General features: G+C 40.3%; 1 protein-coding gene across 1 annotated transcript in view; it reads right to left on the reverse strand.

The window, feature by feature from the left end:
• The window catches only part of LOC310903614 (uncharacterized protein), a gene marked incomplete at its 5' end in the record, with an annotated part of 260,258 nt that overhangs the window by 199,396 nt on the left and 42,421 nt on the right, over window positions 1-18,441 (reverse strand). The gene's annotated exons all lie outside the window — the stretch shown is intronic.

Below are 18,441 nucleotides of genomic sequence, written 5' to 3' on the forward strand. Positions count from 1 at the left end.
CCAACTATTTTCAAAATGCTGACATTGATTAATTCTTGGTTGACTATCTTGGAGATATTCAACAGTCAGAAAGAATGTTTATGTGATACAGGTCTCCTTCTGGGAAGCCCCAGCCAACGAGATAAGGGCAGTAGATATAAGAAGCTTATGAAACTTATGGTACTTGCACTGTTGCAATGTTTTAAGCATTACAAATTATACCATTACCTGGATTACATGGACTGAAGCGAACAGACTGATAGTCCACAATATAGCCTTCAGAAAAGCAAATTCACATTACAAGTCTCCTACAAGAGTCTGTAAAGTGACCTTCTGTCTGCCAACTGTCCAGTACAACTCCCTTGTAAGTGATCTCACCTATAAATAAATCAATGTTATTTATTTTGAGTTTTAGGTGAAGAGAAACTTTATTTAAGACAATACAGGGCAACATCTACAAAGAGCTGGAGTTCCTTTCAGAGCAACACAAGGAAAGCAAGGACCACAGGTACCAGTGCAAAGGCTAGGCCTTCTTCAAATACATCAACAATAAAAGGAAAACTCAGGAAAATGTGAGCCCACTACCGAATGGATCAGGAACCCTGGTAATGGAGGATGCAGAGAAGGCAGAGATACCGAATGCCTTTTTTGCTTTGGTCTTCACTGCCCAGGCCAGCCCTCAGGAATCCCTGACCCAAGAGACCCAGAAGTCTGGAGAAAGGAGTACTTTCCCCTGGTCAAGGAGAATCAGGTTATAGATTATTTTGGCAAACCTGACATCCACAAGTCCATGGGCCTTTATGGGATGCACCCACAAGTGCTGAGGGAGCTGGCAGACTGCTGCTAGGCACTCTCGCTCATCTTTGAAAGGCCATGGAGAAAAATCAGGAGAAGTGCCTGAGGACTGGAAGAAAGCAAACATCACACCAGTCTTCAGAAAGGGCAAGAAGGAGGTTCCAGGGAACTCCAGGCCAGTCAGCCTCACCTCCATTCCTGGACAGGTGGTGGAACAGCTCATCCTGGAGGTCATCTCTAAGCATGCGGAAGACAAGGAAGTGATCAGGAGTAGTCAGCATGGACTCACCAAAGGGAAATCATGTTCACCCAGCCTGATTGCTTTCTATGATGGGACAACTGAGAGGGAGTGGATGTTGTCTACCTGAACTTCAGCAAGGCTTTTGACTCTGACTCCCATGATATCCTCATAGGCAAGCTCAGGAAGTGAGGGCTGGATGAGTTGATAGTAAGGTGGACTGAGAACTGGCTGAATGGCAGGTGTCAGAGGGTTGTGATCAGTGGTAGTACTCCTTATTAAGCCTCACCTGGAGAATCGTGGCCAGTTCTGCGCTCCCCTGTACAAGAGAGACGTGGTGTTCCTGGAGCGAGTCCAGCAAAGAGATATTAAAATGATGAAGGGACTGGTGCATCTCTCATATGAGGAGAGGTTGAGGGAGCTGGGACTGTTCAGCTTGGAAAAGAGAAGGCTCGGGGGGATCTGATCAATGTCTGTAAGTTTCTGAAGGGAGTATGTCAAGAGGATGGGGCCAGACTCTTCTCAGTGGTGCCAGGCAGTAGGGTGAGAGGTAATGGGCACACACTGAAACATGGGAAGTTCCATGTGAACATGAGGAGAAACTTCTGTGCTGTGAGGGTGACTCAGCACTGGAACAGGATGCCCGGAGAGGCTGTGGAGTCTCCTTCCCCGGAGATATTCAAAAGTCATCCGGATATAATCCTGTGCAATGTGCTCTAGGAGACCTTTCTTGAGCAGGGAGGTTTGTCCAGATGACCTCCAGAGGTCCCTTCCAACCTCAACCATTCTGTGCTTCTGTGCTCATGAAACACTGAGGGGGGTTAGCTTTTGACAGAACAGCAGCATCCTCTATAGGCAACAAATGCACTTTCGGAAGCTTCTGTCCGAATTGCTGTTGCCTTCTCCTCTCTCCTTTAACGTGGCTATGAGGTGGCAGTCAATTCAGCACAAGTTGTAACTAGGGGACTGGAAACCTCCACAGGCATGTAAATGTTTATCTAAAAATATTCAAAAACACATTTTTTTAATCAATTACCAGTTTTTCTTTTACAATCACCCATTCCTAAGGTGTCCCAAAAAGCTGATAATAGAGTACAGAGAGATTTAATAGGCTCTTGAGAAAACTCCATCAGCTACTTTGTTCCTGCAACAACAATCTAAAAAGATGGTTTAATTAGCAGTTAAAGTTTAAAGAGTTAAGCTTTAACAAAGACAGTGTAACAGTTTAAACTTTATTAAGGAACAAATACAAATATTATCATTTAAAGCAAGAAATATTTCTCAATTTATGAGCAAATATAGACAAGGTTAAGTAGCAGTTAGATTTTAAAAGCCCCATCATGTTTTGAAAAAAGTATTTTTGATACAATGCTGCCTCATTAGATTCAGAGGCTGAGGTAACTCTTTCCCAGAGTTAATCCTCAAAAGGTTCTTTCTGGGCTGTCAGAGAATTTTAGAGAGACAAGACAATTCCACCACCCCTTAACATCTTGGTTCAGCTCAGCTCTACTTGGCAACTTTGCTTCTTGCTTCAAGTGTCAATAAGTTGTCTTAAGAGCTTGTTTACACACACTTTTTCTTTTTTAAGCATACTACTTTCAAAGTTGATTTTGAAGTCACTTTGGCTACATAGTGGTCAAAAGATGATAGTAGACTGCAGAGCAGAATCAAAGCCTTGGACAGGCACACTTCAGGAACAAAACAGCAAACATGCTGTTCATCCTTCAAGCAAGCTTGATCTCTCTCCATTTTTTAGTTGTTAACGGCAAAAATTTCCTTATGTTTCCAATTCAATTTCTTCTAGTGAAACACATACTGGATCTAAAAGAATAGGTCAAAGTTTCCTGCCTGTCATTTCCAAATTAGAGGCCATTTAAAACGAAGCTTTTTTCTTACTGTTTCAATAATATCACATAAGTATCATCTGCATAAAATCCCAATGAACTTTCTTTCACAGCAGTAATGAATGTCATCATAGCTACTTTCCTACTACATGAATTTCACTTTAAATTTTTAGTACAGCAATTACATTCTCAGGAAGTGAATTATCCTGATGTCTATCACTTTAGGCATGATGACTTTAGTTATGATAGAAACGACTTCTTTTCATGGGAGACTGCAGTAAACGTGCTGCAAGATCTCCTACTACAGAATGTTCTTGATATGATTAAACTGTTTTGATTTTCTATTTATTAAAACAAAGTGATTGCTGTTTCACCTCCCTTCTCATACCAACCAGCATCTCTGCCACACAAATCTAATTGTATTTATTTTACTTTATTTTTAAATCTCATATGTACTCCTAACAATCCTCCCACAATGAAGATACAATCTTAGTAACGTCGGGAGACAGACAAATAATCATAGCTTGTGAATAAGGATAAAATGCACGTTATAAATGTACATCAGGAATCAAGGGAAAGGATCTAGTGGTGTGATGGCATTCTTGTTAACTCAGGTTTTAGTGGTCAGGGTTTATTTTGACACACTAGAATTCTAAAAGGTCTCCCTTCCCTCCAGCCCCTCCTTAACTTCATACAGTTAACTACGAAGATAGCCATTCTGTGTATGCACCAAGGTTTACTTGCAATAGCAAGGGAGGAAACGTGATACTTAGTGGTACCAGACAGACATGAAATGAGAAAAGGAAAGATTCAGAAATTAAGATCAATTAATGTTCTTCTTTATGTGTTTGCAACTTTCTATAAAAAACTCAGAAAATTTCAAGTATGTTTTCATAGTTAAGTGTGGTTGAAATGTTAAGCAAAACTGCTAGTTAGCTGCTCATATTTTTCCAGGCAAAACAAGCCAAGTTACTGATCAGATGGAGCTCCTGCAACACAAGCACAGTTGGAAGAAACACTTTCAAACAGCATCCAGGATGAAAGTAGGATTTGGATTAGATATCCACTTCTCCTGTCACGTCATATAAATTACATTGCATACATGAAAAAACTAAAGACTTCAAATGTTGTAAGTTACTTGAGTCCAATGTATTTCAAAGTATTAAAAGCAACATTTTTAATTGAAAGACTAATTGTAATAAGAGTGAAGAAATTCTCTAGTTCTGTGCAGTTTGGAAACAGCTTTTAAAAATCATTTCTCTGAACAACAATATTATAGGTAGCATATTGTTGCTATTATATGTAACTTCACCTGTTCTGGCATATATTTACCAAGAATTATGAAGAAAACTGATAACACTACTAAGTTTAGCAGGGACTTCAGCTGTATGCATTAAAAATAAATAAATAATGTTTGCCAGTGATAAATTCCGTGACGAAGCCATTCAGACCTCTCCATCCTCATAAGTGGCTTATCTTAGTCTTAGAAAAGCATTTTCTGGGCCAAAACCCCAAAAACAATATGAAGCTATACAAATTTCATGTCACATTATTTCATCTTCTGCAACGTGTATGCAATGGCTACGTGTTACTACAAGCAGAAAAAGCAGTGTTAACACAGTTCTTTTTTATACTGCTTTCAAACAACAACAAATTTATATTCTCAAAGATTTCATTTACTGTGTAAAAAGTCAACTGTAGTTACTGTATAGATTAAAATACTCTTTTGTGTTGATCGAAGTCTCTCTCTGAAGAGGGCTTATGCTAACACGTCTTGCTCCATGGAAACATTTCAACAACATCAATTACCTGCCAATCAGGGACCCCAACTTTCTTGGGATTGCTCAGGGTAAGCCCACTGTTTTCATTGCTGTTTTTCAAAATCTCTTCTAACTATGCAGACTGTCGACTGCAAACAACACAAAACACTCGGTACCCAAAAGTGAAGGGCAAAAGTTCTTTTTATGATAAACCAGTACAGCAAGCAGCTGCCTTTTTTTCCCCAGATGGATTTCTGGTAAATTTTCTTTAGCAAGAAAGGAATTCCACTGACATACTACCTATGCACACAAAGAGAAATTAACACTAAAAATTAACACTACCCCTATGCTACGCACATTAATATGAAGAATTCCTTTTCTGTTTTTAAAGTTCCACAAAAGACTCTACGTGATTCTTAGGATGAAAAAAGGCTGAGCAAATGGGCAAGGCTGATCTGGAAGCTATTTGTCATAATGAAGCATGACACACTGCTAGTTAATGTATCAGGTAGTCTTCATCTTACAGACCATCCTCCAAAACTGCCTTTGCTAGAAAATGTTTCTGAAAACCTAAAAAATGTCTTCTGTGTTTAACTGTTGATAAACAAATCATCAAAAGCTACTCCATTCACTCTTGTCAAAACAATATACCAACACAACTAAGTATGATATGCTCCTTCAAGCAATATCTGGATATTACCCCTCCAAAAAAGTCATCCAAAGCCATGATTGTAAAATCTGAAGGGGTAAAGACCCTTTCCTTAGCACTATTTCAACCTTTTAACTAATTGCAAGAGAATACTCAGGACCACACATTTTTTTATCAGTTCATATTCCCCTCACAGCATCAGAGCTAAGAGAAAAAAATGTAATTCCTCAAGCCCCCTGCACGAATCCTTTCCATTGAAAAGTCACCTCACGTGCATTCTTCAGGATCTGGAAATTAGATAACCAGAAGAGGGTTGGTATGGGAAACATACCTGAACTGCACATTGATACTATTCTAGCAAATTTTATGGGTTTTGGATAAGCAGGGGGTTAATACTGTGAAACGACATGTCTAAAACTTAGTCCTTATTTGCAGATTTTATCCTGTTTATCCATTAAGCAAATAGCTCTATAAGGATCTCACAAGCTATTTCAGGTACTCCAATTCTAGTCCCATGATACGATAACAGCAGATTAGATAAGAGCACGAATCTTTAAAATAGAGAGCATATTCCCCATGTTTCAGCCACTCTGTTTAAGCAGGCATATTATTTTAAACCTCTGGTGCCATGCATTTGCATTCTGGAGGACCACCACGAAGTGAAGTGGATGTGTACCGCCCTCAGCCTTTTCCAGCACTCGCACAGCAGATGAAGAGTTTCAAACCAGGGCTGTTGCAGGTAGTCAGTCGGGGTATTTCTTCAAAATGCCACCCTCTGTTCCACAAGAAATAGGAATCAGAGTCCTAATTCTCACATTTAATTAACACCTCAGTGTGTCTACAGTTACACAGTGATGCCGGGGACACTTCAGCCACTGGACGTGTGAAAAGCAATGCAACAAACAAAAGGAATAAGTTCCTCCAAAATAAAGCAAAAAAAGTAGGCAAGCAAGATATCAGTGTGAAAAATTTGTCACCAGGGTAATTCACCAGAGTGATGTGAGAGGAACTGGAGTCTCTTCTGACATTTTTCTGGCAGGTTCATGCGTTGATGGAATGGGCCGAACGCGCAGTATGGATATTGCTTCTTTTAATAGTTTGCTAGGGTGAAGTGGTGTTTTGCTAGAGGCAACAAGAACTGAAGAGAAAGAATTAAAAATAAATAGGCCAGAACAAAGCATATTTTCAATTTCAGTTGGAAAACCAATGTAGCAACAATTTTCTCTTCTTTTAGTATGAAAAATAAATCTGGCAAATTGCAATGTCACCAAGGTAAAACAAAGACTAAGCACCAAAGTGTATTTGGTCTTTGCTTTTTTTCCATTATTTCAAGAGAAAACTTTTTGCTATATTGAAAAGTTCATTTACCTGTGGTGAAGGTACAAAACCAACATGTAAATCTAGTACATAATCAATCTCTACATTTTAGTTTCCAGTGAAATAAAATAAATGAATCTGCAGAACTATGCGAACACTCAAAGTCTCCAAAATAAGGTTCACATTTGCTTCATTTGCTTTCAGTGAGTAGGATATTGTTTATGCACTGTTTCATAAAAAGCATTTATTCCAAAGCGTCTGTACACAGGCCCCAAAAAGTAGTACTTTAGGTCATGAAGGTCAAATAAAATTCAAAGATCAGATAAAGGGTAGATTCAGATTAGATATTCAGAAGATATTCTTTACTCAGAGGGCGGTGAGGCCCTGGCACAGGCTGCCCAGAGAAGCTGTGGATGCCCCATCCCTGGAGGTGTTCGAGGCCAGGCTGGATGGGGCTTTGGGCAACCTGGTCTGGTGGGAGGTGTCCCTGCCCACGGCAGGGGGTTGGGACTGGGTGGGCTTTAAGATGCCTCCATTCTATGCTTCCATTCTATAAACAGATTTACAAGGGACAATAAACTATCAGCCCTAACAAATGTGTTTTGTATTTCGTTCTTAAGGACCTCAGAGATTGGAAATTGAAATCTCCAGGCAAAACATCCTGATGATTCACTGGTAATGCTGCTAAGTGTCTCCTAATCATTAGAAGAAAAAAAATAAATAAAAAGTTTTACTGCAATTTACTGCTGTTAATTCTTTGCAGGTCTACTGCAGATAAACGGAGTTCTTCCCCTCTGTACTCTCTACACTGCTTCTCATTTAGGTTATCCTAACCGTTGAGAAAACTTCCCTACTCTTCACTTCTGCTTTGGAAGTCACATAGTCCAGACCCTGAATATTCTTATCCTGCACCGTGTTTAACCGGTACTTATCTTTCCTAAATTTGGTGCCCAGAACTGGGCAGAATAATTACAGAATCATAGACTGGTTTGGGTTGGAAGAGCCATCACTGAATTACATGCAACTTGTGATTCAGCTACAACCTCATACATTTTCTGAGGAACTGAAGAATAAATGAGTTATTCCCATACTTCGTTTCTGGGGTTAGCGTTAGCAGCTAAAGCAGGGAGTAGAGCAGAATCCTGAATCCTCACGTACTTCAGACCACTTCTCCAAACTGCCAAGCTCCTTTGAAATTCTAAAACTGTGCCCTCAGCTTTCCAGCAGAAGCTCACTACTATGTCACAAACATCCATAGCACTAAAATACTAACATCTGCTGTCTTCAGGCAGACAAGCATCAGGACTCCTTTCTATACAGTAATTCCCTGCAAAAGTAGAGTGCTGAAAACTGTGCTGGATACAGTTTGCAAAACAATTTTGGGCCTGACTTTCATTCCTTTCCTCTCCTCTAAGCCATTCTTCCTATGCTTACTTTGTAAACATCTCATCTCAAGAGCTTACCAGAGCTGACGTGGATGACATGTAATGTTTCTTTTCATACAGTCCTCAAATTTTGAGTCAGGAGACTCAAATCCCACCTCTGAAACTGAATCCTTCCCATCACTGAGCTCCTCATCTTTAAAGAGGAAACATTGACTTCTTCAGAATGGCTGTGCTCTGCTTTCTTCTGTTAGCTGGGTTTTTATTTCATTTACTTAACCCCAGCTGATCCTACTCACTTTTTAAAGTTCAAATTCTGACTTACCAAGGGAACTAGAGGGCTGATGGGATCACTCCCACTTCACAACCTTAAACATATGGGCCTCAAGGCATGAAAGTCACGTCACAGGTGATGTTCAGACAACATTATTCAAATGTATTCAATGTGTTTTGAGCACACAGCATTTTGCAATAGCGCATTTAGAAGAGGATCCAAACAGATTTCAATTTAAAGAAATATGGCTAGTACAGCCGTCATTCACCCTCTATAAAAGTACCCTTCATTGTAAAATAAATTAATATTTTATCTGTATTGTAAATGGTTTTGTTGTTCTGAGTACTACCTTCCCAAAACATGATATAATTAGGTTGACTTCAGTTGATCTTCAGGTTACTTAAATCCAGAACCTTGGAAGATAAGTAGATACTTGGCTCCTAGTGCCATCAAAAGCCCTTGAGGCAACCAAACACACTTGAAAATCTGAGCCTAGGTCTCTGATTCTCAGGTCCCCATCTGTGGAACAGTGACAACGTTTCCTTGTTACTTCCCACTGTATGAGAGCAAACATATCAAAGGCTGCAACTAGTCAGATGTGATGATCAGAGGGACTATTTAATCACTTAAATGTTTGTATTTTCTTTTATAGACATCAATACCTCTAAACATTTGAGCTTTCTCCAACAGTACATTTTTATGCAATACAAGATATATATTTACACACCTTTGTTTCTGAAAGCTTTGCTTTTAATGCATGCACAAGTGCAGCAGGAACAACAGTAATCAATTTGATTTGGCCTTATGAAACAAGTGTCATTTTGATAAATGATCCTAATTAAGCTGATATTTCAGGTATAAAGTGTATTGAGTTAATGTGTTGGCACCTCTCTAGTTATAGTCAGACAAGTACAGATGTTGCAATAAAGTAGCAGTAGTACATTATTAACATTGCAAGTCACTCAGTTTGCATTCGCTGGTTTGATCAAAGCCACACAACTCAGCAACTGAAGGAAAACGCTGATTTTAAGTTTTAATTATTCACCAACATACACAAGTAGTAGCTCCAGGAAGTTTCAAAGCTGTAGGTCATTCCCCGATGAACCCTATCCAGCATGGAAATGATTAATTAGTCTAGCAGCAGCACGGTACTTAGGGCAGAGAGACACATTTGTTTAGAAAACCTTGCTCAAACAGCAAAAGACGAAACCTGTGTTTCTTCTCTTTTACATAAATCTAATTACAGGATGTCCTGTTAAGGCTAAAAGACATCATACATTTACATAAATCTAATTACAAGATGTCTTGTTAAGGCTAAAAGACATTATACACTTTTATGCAGTGCTTTCTTACGCTGTGGAAGAGGCTTTGATGCGGGGCATACGGTTGGCAAATACAGATTTGTTTTACATTTAGCAGTGGTAGTGGGTAAAATAACACTAATCATCTGTCTGAAGTCAAAGTGCTGCTATATGTTCCTCCCTTTTCCACCAAGTCCCTTGTAGCCCCAACCTAATTTATTGCACTTATCAATTTATGCAGGCTTGCAGCTGTACTTACTACCAAAACACAGCTCCCTTGTCGTGAGGCACCTGCCTTCTCTCCATGCCTCCCCACCACAGGGATCACAGCGCAGGGGCAGCGTGCGGCTCAGGCACCGCTGAAAGCAGCTCCGATGCACTCAGGTGAGAACCCACGAGCACCCCTGAGGCTCTCCAAGCACTTCTGTCACTGCAAGCTGCTGGCACTCCAACACGAGCTGGAGCTAACTTCTGTGACAACCCAGATCCCCCCCCCCGATCATCACAGGACTCCATGTCATGTCTGGACTCAGCAATAAGCTATCAGCCTACCGTGCAGCAGGCAGCAACGCGACCTGAAGGCTCCTTCCCACTCCCAAAACACACCTCCTCGGAAACCCTTCCAGAAGCACAGGGGCTGAAGGGGGCGAAGCACACCCTATCTGCAACAAGTTTCACAGAACCGTGTGCCACGGCTACCCAAAATCTGGGCCTTTAGAAACTGCCTTCCTTTCTTTTACTGAGTTCGGCGTGCCGAAAACAAGCACGTGCTGAAAGTAATTTCTGATGTTTCTTGTATCCAATTACGTGTCTCCTCAGGGGGGTTCTCTTGTGAGAAGCCTGAGAGAAATGGTTTATTTTATTTTCTTCCGAGCCACAGAAAAGTTCCCTCTGGGGTATAAAAGATTCTGTTCTTGATATCTCCCTGTCAAAGAACAGGGTATTCTCTTCTAGGTGTTTACGCCACAGAGGCTTTCTCGATATTAGATCAGCGCTTCCATATTGTAGGCCACAAGGTGGGGATCAGTCCCCGTGGCTGTACCATCATCTTTCAGGCTGACACATCAACTGAGCCGGTCTGGAAATGGTACACGGGCATAACAACAGAAGAGCATGACTTCGGGCAGCCACGCTTCTGTCAGATTTCAGATAACTCAATGCAAAAAAAAAAAAAAAGCACACAAGACAAAAATTCATACCTCCATACCACAGTGAGAACAGCCACAGAAGGAGCAGAGCCAGGGGAAAATAGCAATAAAGCTGAAAGCGACAGCAAAATACTCTTCTCTGATTGCAACACGATTCAACATTCAGACATCATTCTAGGAAACAGGACAAATTATAAAGCTATCTTCTTTATGAAACAACATGATCAGTAGTATTCCCAGTTTCAACAATTCTAAAAACTATGTATAACCACAAAATAACTGTGAGAATAACACGACAATGTCACTTTTAGGCAGTCATGTAAGGACGTACTTAATTTGCTCAGTTTTCCCATGACTGTATTCTAAGAATCTTTAGCCAAATAAATAAATAAATAAATCCACAGCAATAATGATCTGGGGCATGAGGAAAAACATACGTCCTGTTACATTTCTCTCGGAATCACAAGACGGAAAGGCTGTAGGTTGCATTGATAACAAGTCTTTGCAGGAACACAGCGTGCAAACAGCCAGAATACACATTCAGGCAGTTGCGGCAGAACTAAACATATCCTTCAACTATGAAGCCTCTTTCTAGCAGATACTAGTATCTGACAACTCTGCTTAGGTTTGAAAACCTCTATCAGGATTTCAACAACAGGAGCAAGTCAAATAAATGAAAAGGACTATAGTGCTGCATATTCTCTTTCTCTCGCTCGCTAGAAAATCCTTTCTGACTTGTCATTTTGCATTTATAGCACAAATACAAACGCCAGACAAGCACTAGAAGCCTATGAAAATGCTCATGCCGTTTTGCAGGATTTTTTTAATACTTCAAAATGAAATGGAGTTTTCATTTTCTGCAGGTTTATCAAAAAGACAGGGTATCTAAGATGGCCATAAAGTCTTGCTGGATGGGAGAGGACCATTAGGAGTCAAAGATCTTGCCTCCCTCACAGCCAATGCTCCACTATGGACAGATGTCAGAGGGCAGTCAGATAGGTCTGGATGCTTTGGGGTCCTTAAGCACCAGCATGAGAGCCAAAGAGATTGTCTCCTGTGCAAGAACATAAGCAGTCATAAGGCAAATGACATAAGGTGCGCAGGACACTTGTACCCACTCTTTAGAGAGCTGTTCATGCTCACTCTTGCCATCAGATAGGGAGCTGCAGAGAAATACAAGAGAGAAGGCTTCCAGAGCACAGATTTCTCAGTCGTTCAACAGCGCCAAAACACTGCAGGTAAGCAGGTGGGGTTAGCTGTGCTGTTGCTACAGTAATGACAAATGCAAGGATTTCCAAGAGTTTGATTACAAAGATGGCTCTGCCTCTGGAATCTCAGCAAAAACAATCAGCCCTTGCTAATTTTAGGAAGTCGAGTTTTATCCAAGCTGTGAAGAGTACCTTCAGATAACTGATGTTTTCTATGCATCAAGAGTATTTCTTGGTGCTTTTCTTAGAGGGCCTGGTCCTGGTTACAGGTTTGCTTCCTGCAAGAAGGACCCACTCCATAGTAGGTTCTGCCAGCGGTGGTGACACCACTGCTGATGCGGGGAATTAATTATCGCCACCAACCACCCCACTCAGCCAGGGGCACCTGCAGACAGGGACTGAAGGCAGCATGCCATTCCGGTGTAGAAGCTGAACATGGAGACTGTCTCAACACCACAAACCACTGTAACGAGAAGAGGGTTCAAACTGCTCTGCTGAGGATTTAAAAACATTTTTACTTCCCAGCCCAGCATGGGTTACACATTCAGGCAGACGCAGGACCTCGCCTGGCCCTGAGGCAGGGATGGTGCCACTCTGCAGTGCTGGAATGAGGCCTGCAGAGAGGAGACAAGAAGGGTGAACCGCTCATCAAAATCAAGGACCTTTTACTGACACAGTCGCTGTCAGTTTTGCAGACAGCAGCTAGCTAAAGCCTCAGAAGAAAAGTATTTTCCCCAAACAACTGAGTCAGCCAAGGTTCCTGTGGCCTCTGAAAAAATGCAGGTGCTGGCAGGTCTCTCTGAACTTCCCATCTCCACTGAGAAGGTCCAAGACACCCAGCGTCCAACAGGGAGAATGCATTAAGGCAGAATGTACAGCTTTCTGTGGCTATCCGTACAGGAATTAAAACAGCATCTAAAAGACAGGAAGCATTGAAGAGTCTGATGCTTTGCTGTGGTAACAACCTGGATAACACCTTTTTAGAGACAGGAAAAGAATGTATCTTCTGCCAAAAAAAAAAAAAAAAGTTCAAATAATGCAAGAGAAAAAGGAAAAAGTGGAACACATCCTAGTATTATTCTAGCAGTAAAGCTACTGAAGGCCAAAGGAGGAAAACAAAATGCAATTCACAAGTGAAACACACAGTTAAAAAGTTCATTTGTTAAAAAAATAAAAATGAATAAGATTGTAAAGATACAGCAAGAGAGTTTGACACTTGCAATCTAGAAGAAAACCATCTCTGCACTAAGTACCACTCTGAGAAGTTTCTAAACGGGCTATTATTACCCCTAGACTTCTTTACAAACCTCCTCTTGATTTCTTCCCCTCTCCAGGCAGCTGAATATTCCTGCACTAGTGACTCAGAAGCATGAACGCGCACGGGTTGCAATCCATTTTACTGCACCATCTTGTGGTTAATAGCAGCAGCCACACGGAGAAGGCTCCCAGCAGCGCTGCCAGGCCTTGACAAGGCTTCTGCCCTGCACCACGCTTTTGGGATTAAAACCGCCTGTCAAAGCACGTCGTGGAAAACCGTCAGTCTCCCTGTCCCAATAAAGGGCAGAAAACACCGCAGTGTCTCAGCTACTGGGTGCTTACCTGGTTATGCAGCAAGTTTTAAATAGCCTTGTCGGCTTGTTTCCTTAAATCTGTATTTGACTCCCCTTTTCACCCCATCAGGCCCCCTACAGAGAGCTGCACTGCCTCAGGCATTACAAATACAGCAGAAGCCATGCCTGACCAAGGTCAGAGACGCAGGGTTAGACTCTGAACACGGTGGCACATGGTATCGTAGAGGGTTGTGCCACCTTTCGCAGGAATTCAGGTCCGACGTGCCAAAGTACTAGTTTAAGCAACCTAAAGCACAATGAATGGCTCCTTGAATATTCAGCTAATAGAGGAAACTATGGGATGTGTGCAAATATCCACAGACCCTGGCTAACACCGACTGCAATTCCCTTGTAGAAACTCTTGCACGTGTATGGGGACAAGGACAATTTTCACACAGATACTACATCAGCATGAATACCATTTAAAAATCAGTCCAGCTTTTCGTTTTTCCTGTACCCTTATACAATACTGAAAAAAACAAACAAGCAACCAGCGTTCCTCCTCACCTATTTACATGTGTTTTAATGCTGTTTTTGAGAGCTTGTGTGTTTTTTTTAAATGCATACAGGTATGCTGCTATACAGGACAGTCACGGGGATGAAAACTAGTGAGCGCTTCACTAGACCAATCGATACAGTCTTACAGAGATGATCTGTTATATGACTATTAAGGGCCATTCAAATAGTTAATATTTGGAAGGCATTTCTGCTTTGCAACTGAATGACAAAAAGCTGCCACAGAGTTTAATATTTTTCAATAAAATCACTTTATTGATATTTTGTAAAGTTTTTTAAAAAGTATTAGCTTCCCAGGAGCAGAGAGCTACTAACTCCTTGCGATTAGTGACTTTAAAACATTCTCATCTCCTCGAAAACCATTAGCCGCCAAAATATTTATGCACAAGCTGTTACAAAAGCCACTTTCCTAAAACTAGATAATTTTACTCTTCAGCAATGACAAATGAAGCAGATACCAGTATAAATGAAGAAAATGGCTTAAAAGATCACTAAAGGGAAAAGGAGGGAGAACCCTCACTATTGATGATATAAATGAAGACCCCTTAATAGGCTAAGTTTTAAATGGCATAATTATTCATGCAAAAGTTACTAACACAGTAAATCTGTATAAATAACTTTAAGTGTTCTGGTGCTGATTCAGTAACACTTAGAGCCGTCAATGCAATTACTAGCTGTTAAACTTGACTAATGAGCTCTCATTTAAGCAACAAGTACAAATGAAAGAAAAATGCTCCGTCTTCAACTAGGCGGATTTCTTCCTCCTTAGCCACAACGGCCAGTTAACAAGTATCAGCACGGCACTGCTGCTTCTCGGGTGCCTCTCGGGTAGCCTACTACCTCACAATCAACTTCTATCCCCCAGGCTAGCTGCCTGCAATTACTTCACCGACAATATTCAAACCACTCCGTCAAAACCTGTCATTACTCCATTGTGTTTATGCTCCGCACAAGATGAAGAGCATGGAGCTCCTTCAGAAACACCGGTATTTCCTTTCCAGTCATATCAAAACCAGCAGCACAAGGCACTGCTCAGCCCCATAGCAAAGGCACTTAGCACCCTCCTGCAGCAGCAGTAGGTATACTAGGTATACAACAGACAAGACAATCATTAAATAAAAAGTTTCCATCACTACTCCATAACAGGCTAATTTGCTTCGTAAAATGAGTCTGTGTCTTAGATATTTCTTCCTAGATTTTAAATCAGCATCCTTGAGGTCATATCACAATGCCTGTACTGTCCAAAAACCTGCAAAAAGCCAAGGGGAATAAGTTTATATTTAAAATTTATTTAAAATACTGTTTTTAACTAACTGAGCTGATACTACATTTAACATTATTAAAACCTGTTAGAATCTAATATAGCTAAAATCTGTTTTTATAAAGTTTAAACACTGCATTAAAATGTAGTACTTCTACTATAATTGTGAAGTTGCATCAGCATCTGGTGCACGTGGAACTACAAATTCACAAGGAGGTATGAGTTTTGCCAGTAGCATCCCCTTCTGCAGGATGAAAGGAGCGCTTTTTTCATTTTATTCAACTGTTTCCACTCATTGCCAGCTCCTTCATAATTAAGAACCTGACTGGGAGTTGAAGTGGCAGGAGAACTTTACGCACTTCCGCGTGAAGAATGAGTATCTCAAGGTGAACATGACAACAGCCCTTACATGCACACACACATATTCACAGCAGCATGAAAACATACGTCTGACAAAATCACTACAAGTATAGTTTCAAGGAGACTTTCATAAAAAGAAGTGGTTTTTAATAAAAAAAAAAATTTGCAGCTTAATTTGGGACTAAGAAGAGTTTGAAGTGGAAGGAATGCACACATGACAGACACTGTTAAGATGTGCAGAAATGCACTGCGCTACTTGTTAACTTTTTCCACAAAGGTAAGAAAGTGAGGGCTTGGTTTCATCCACTAATAAAAAGCATATGTATGATTTTACATCTTAAAATATTTCTATTTAATTTCACGCCATCATTTAGCTTTGATGAGCAATGCATACATTTTGCATCCAAGTGCACAGCACAGTTAATAAGACAAAGTAATTTTACAGCAGCTTCTCCATTTAATCAATCCGTATCAGGTTCCAATATGGGTGTAAAGACAAGATTTGTTACTTCGACCGCTATCTCTGAAATACAATTAAAACCTCATTTGCTGAAAAGCACTTTGCGACATACATGAAATTCGGGATCTGATGGACATGCGATTAAATAAATTAGACTTGCAGAATAGTGGAATAACTCCAAATGTTAAGAAATGCATTTAACATAAAAATAGCTTTTCAGAAAATCAAATGCTGTGAAGGCATTTTCAATCTAACATTAAAAAGAGCGTCTGAATGTCAGCACACTTCCCTCAACTAAAAGCCCTTTCACTCATGGAAGTGGCACCATTACTTCCTTTTCTGGCCCACTCTTGACAGATGTTTGCAAATAATCTTTAAACACCGTCTAACAAACTCTTTAACTAATAATTCCAGGATCTGGATTAGGATGAAGAACCTTTGCATACATCTTTGGGGAAAAGATATGGACCTAAACATCTAAAATAAGGCACTTCAAATATCTTACCTCATGGCCCTTCCCTTCATAGCCCATATTTGGTTAGATCTATCGCTTTTGCTCTTTTTTTAAATAAGCAGTGTATTTTATTTTTGGCCCTTAAAGTCCTACCTGAGACAAGGAAAATCCCTAGAGAAAACTCGAGAGATGAAGGTTCAAGCCTGCTGAATACAAAGTTCAGAGGTACTTTGTTAAAGGAAGTCCGCGGTTCCTTATTGCCACATATAGATGCGCAAACTTCTGGTACTGTCACTTGTGATCCTCCCTACCGCCCCCTGTAGCGATTAGCATATCTGGAAAGGAACAAGGCATACATGTGGGAGGACGAGAGGCTCTGGATTCCAAGTAGTAACTACAGCGAATTGAAACCACAAACAACTTCAGGATTTTTTTGGTCTATGACATAATTTTCATTAGCAAACGATTAGACTTGGATTTCCATTTTGGTATGAATTTCATACTTCCTCTTCCCTGAATTTGGCTTATTTAGCTTATACGAAGGACATAGAACAAAAGTCTACATTAAACACAGGAAAATGCATTTAGGCGAGTAATTGTCCAGAAATGTATTATGAAAATAGAAGTCTATGCACACATTCACTATATCAAATTTAATATTAATCTTCAATATCTACAGAAAGCAACTATCAAGACAAATGATTTCCAAATGGGTAATACATTCCTACCCCTTAATTCTTTCTGACAGTACTGAAGGCTCCTTGGAGTGAAAATTTAAGCTTTTTATAGACCATTACAGATTATAAATTCACAGTTATCAAAAAAGGAAAGAGACAGCTCCTGTATGAACCGTTCAATGAAACTGAAAGTGCAATTGCAGTTTAAAACAAACATGATCTAAGAAAACAAAAATAATGGATGGGGGAATAATAGGAAATACACATATGCATTCATGCGTACACGCTATGTAATACTTACAATACAGATTTACTTATACAGTGAATCTGTACAAATGCTGACATCAAAGTTATCTCAAAGAAAGGTAGCAAAAAAGATCTAATACAGAGAGATTGAAAAGAATTAGAATAGTTTCCTTCAAAGAGGATCAAGAGCAAACAATAGCAATCTACTATCTTATTAAAAAGTTACGAGCAAGCCTCTGTGGTCTATGTGCAGATAGTTAATAGATACCCATCTGTTCTCCATACGGAAGAGGACAGTCAGTAAGTCAATAAAAAGCCAACAAAAGAAGTGGTAATAGTACAAAACCATTAGGTGCTATGTAAGATTTCAGAAACGATTGCCAAAGTTAGTCAATGTCGAAACTGAGAAGGGACTGGCATTAATGGATTTGTCACAATTAATGAAACCGAGGTGCCCAACTGCTTATGGAAGAACAGAATTGAGGGAAAGATAGCATAATAGCATCCCATACTGACCCTACAGTCTTTTTTTCTTTTTTCTTTTTTTTTTTTTCTTTTAAAGGTCTGGTAGTGGCAATAGCTAGCTAGCCGTAACCCGGACAGACCAGAGGATTTCATATGGTATGGCAAACCTTATTCTCCTGTATGCTTCTCAACATGTCAGTGTGCATCTTGCTAACAATGATGTAATTCCCAAAGATAAATAGACTAAGTTGCATATGTGACACTAAAAAAACCCTCGGATTAGAAATACGCCACTAAAAATGTAAGCTATCCAGCCAGTCTGCCGTGATGTACTAACATTATACAGAGTCATTTCGGTTGGATGGGACCTACGGAGGTCACTGAGTCCAAACACCTGCTCAAAGCCGGTCTGAGCAGGCAGCTCGGGGCTGTGCCCACTCGTGAGCATTTCCACGACTTCACGTGGCAACCTGATCCACTACTTTGGCCAGCCACAT

Source organism: Anser anser, assembly GCF_964211835.1.
Source record: "Anser anser genome assembly, chromosome: 1".
NCBI classification, from domain to species: Eukaryota; Metazoa; Chordata; class Aves; order Anseriformes; family Anatidae; genus Anser; species Anser anser.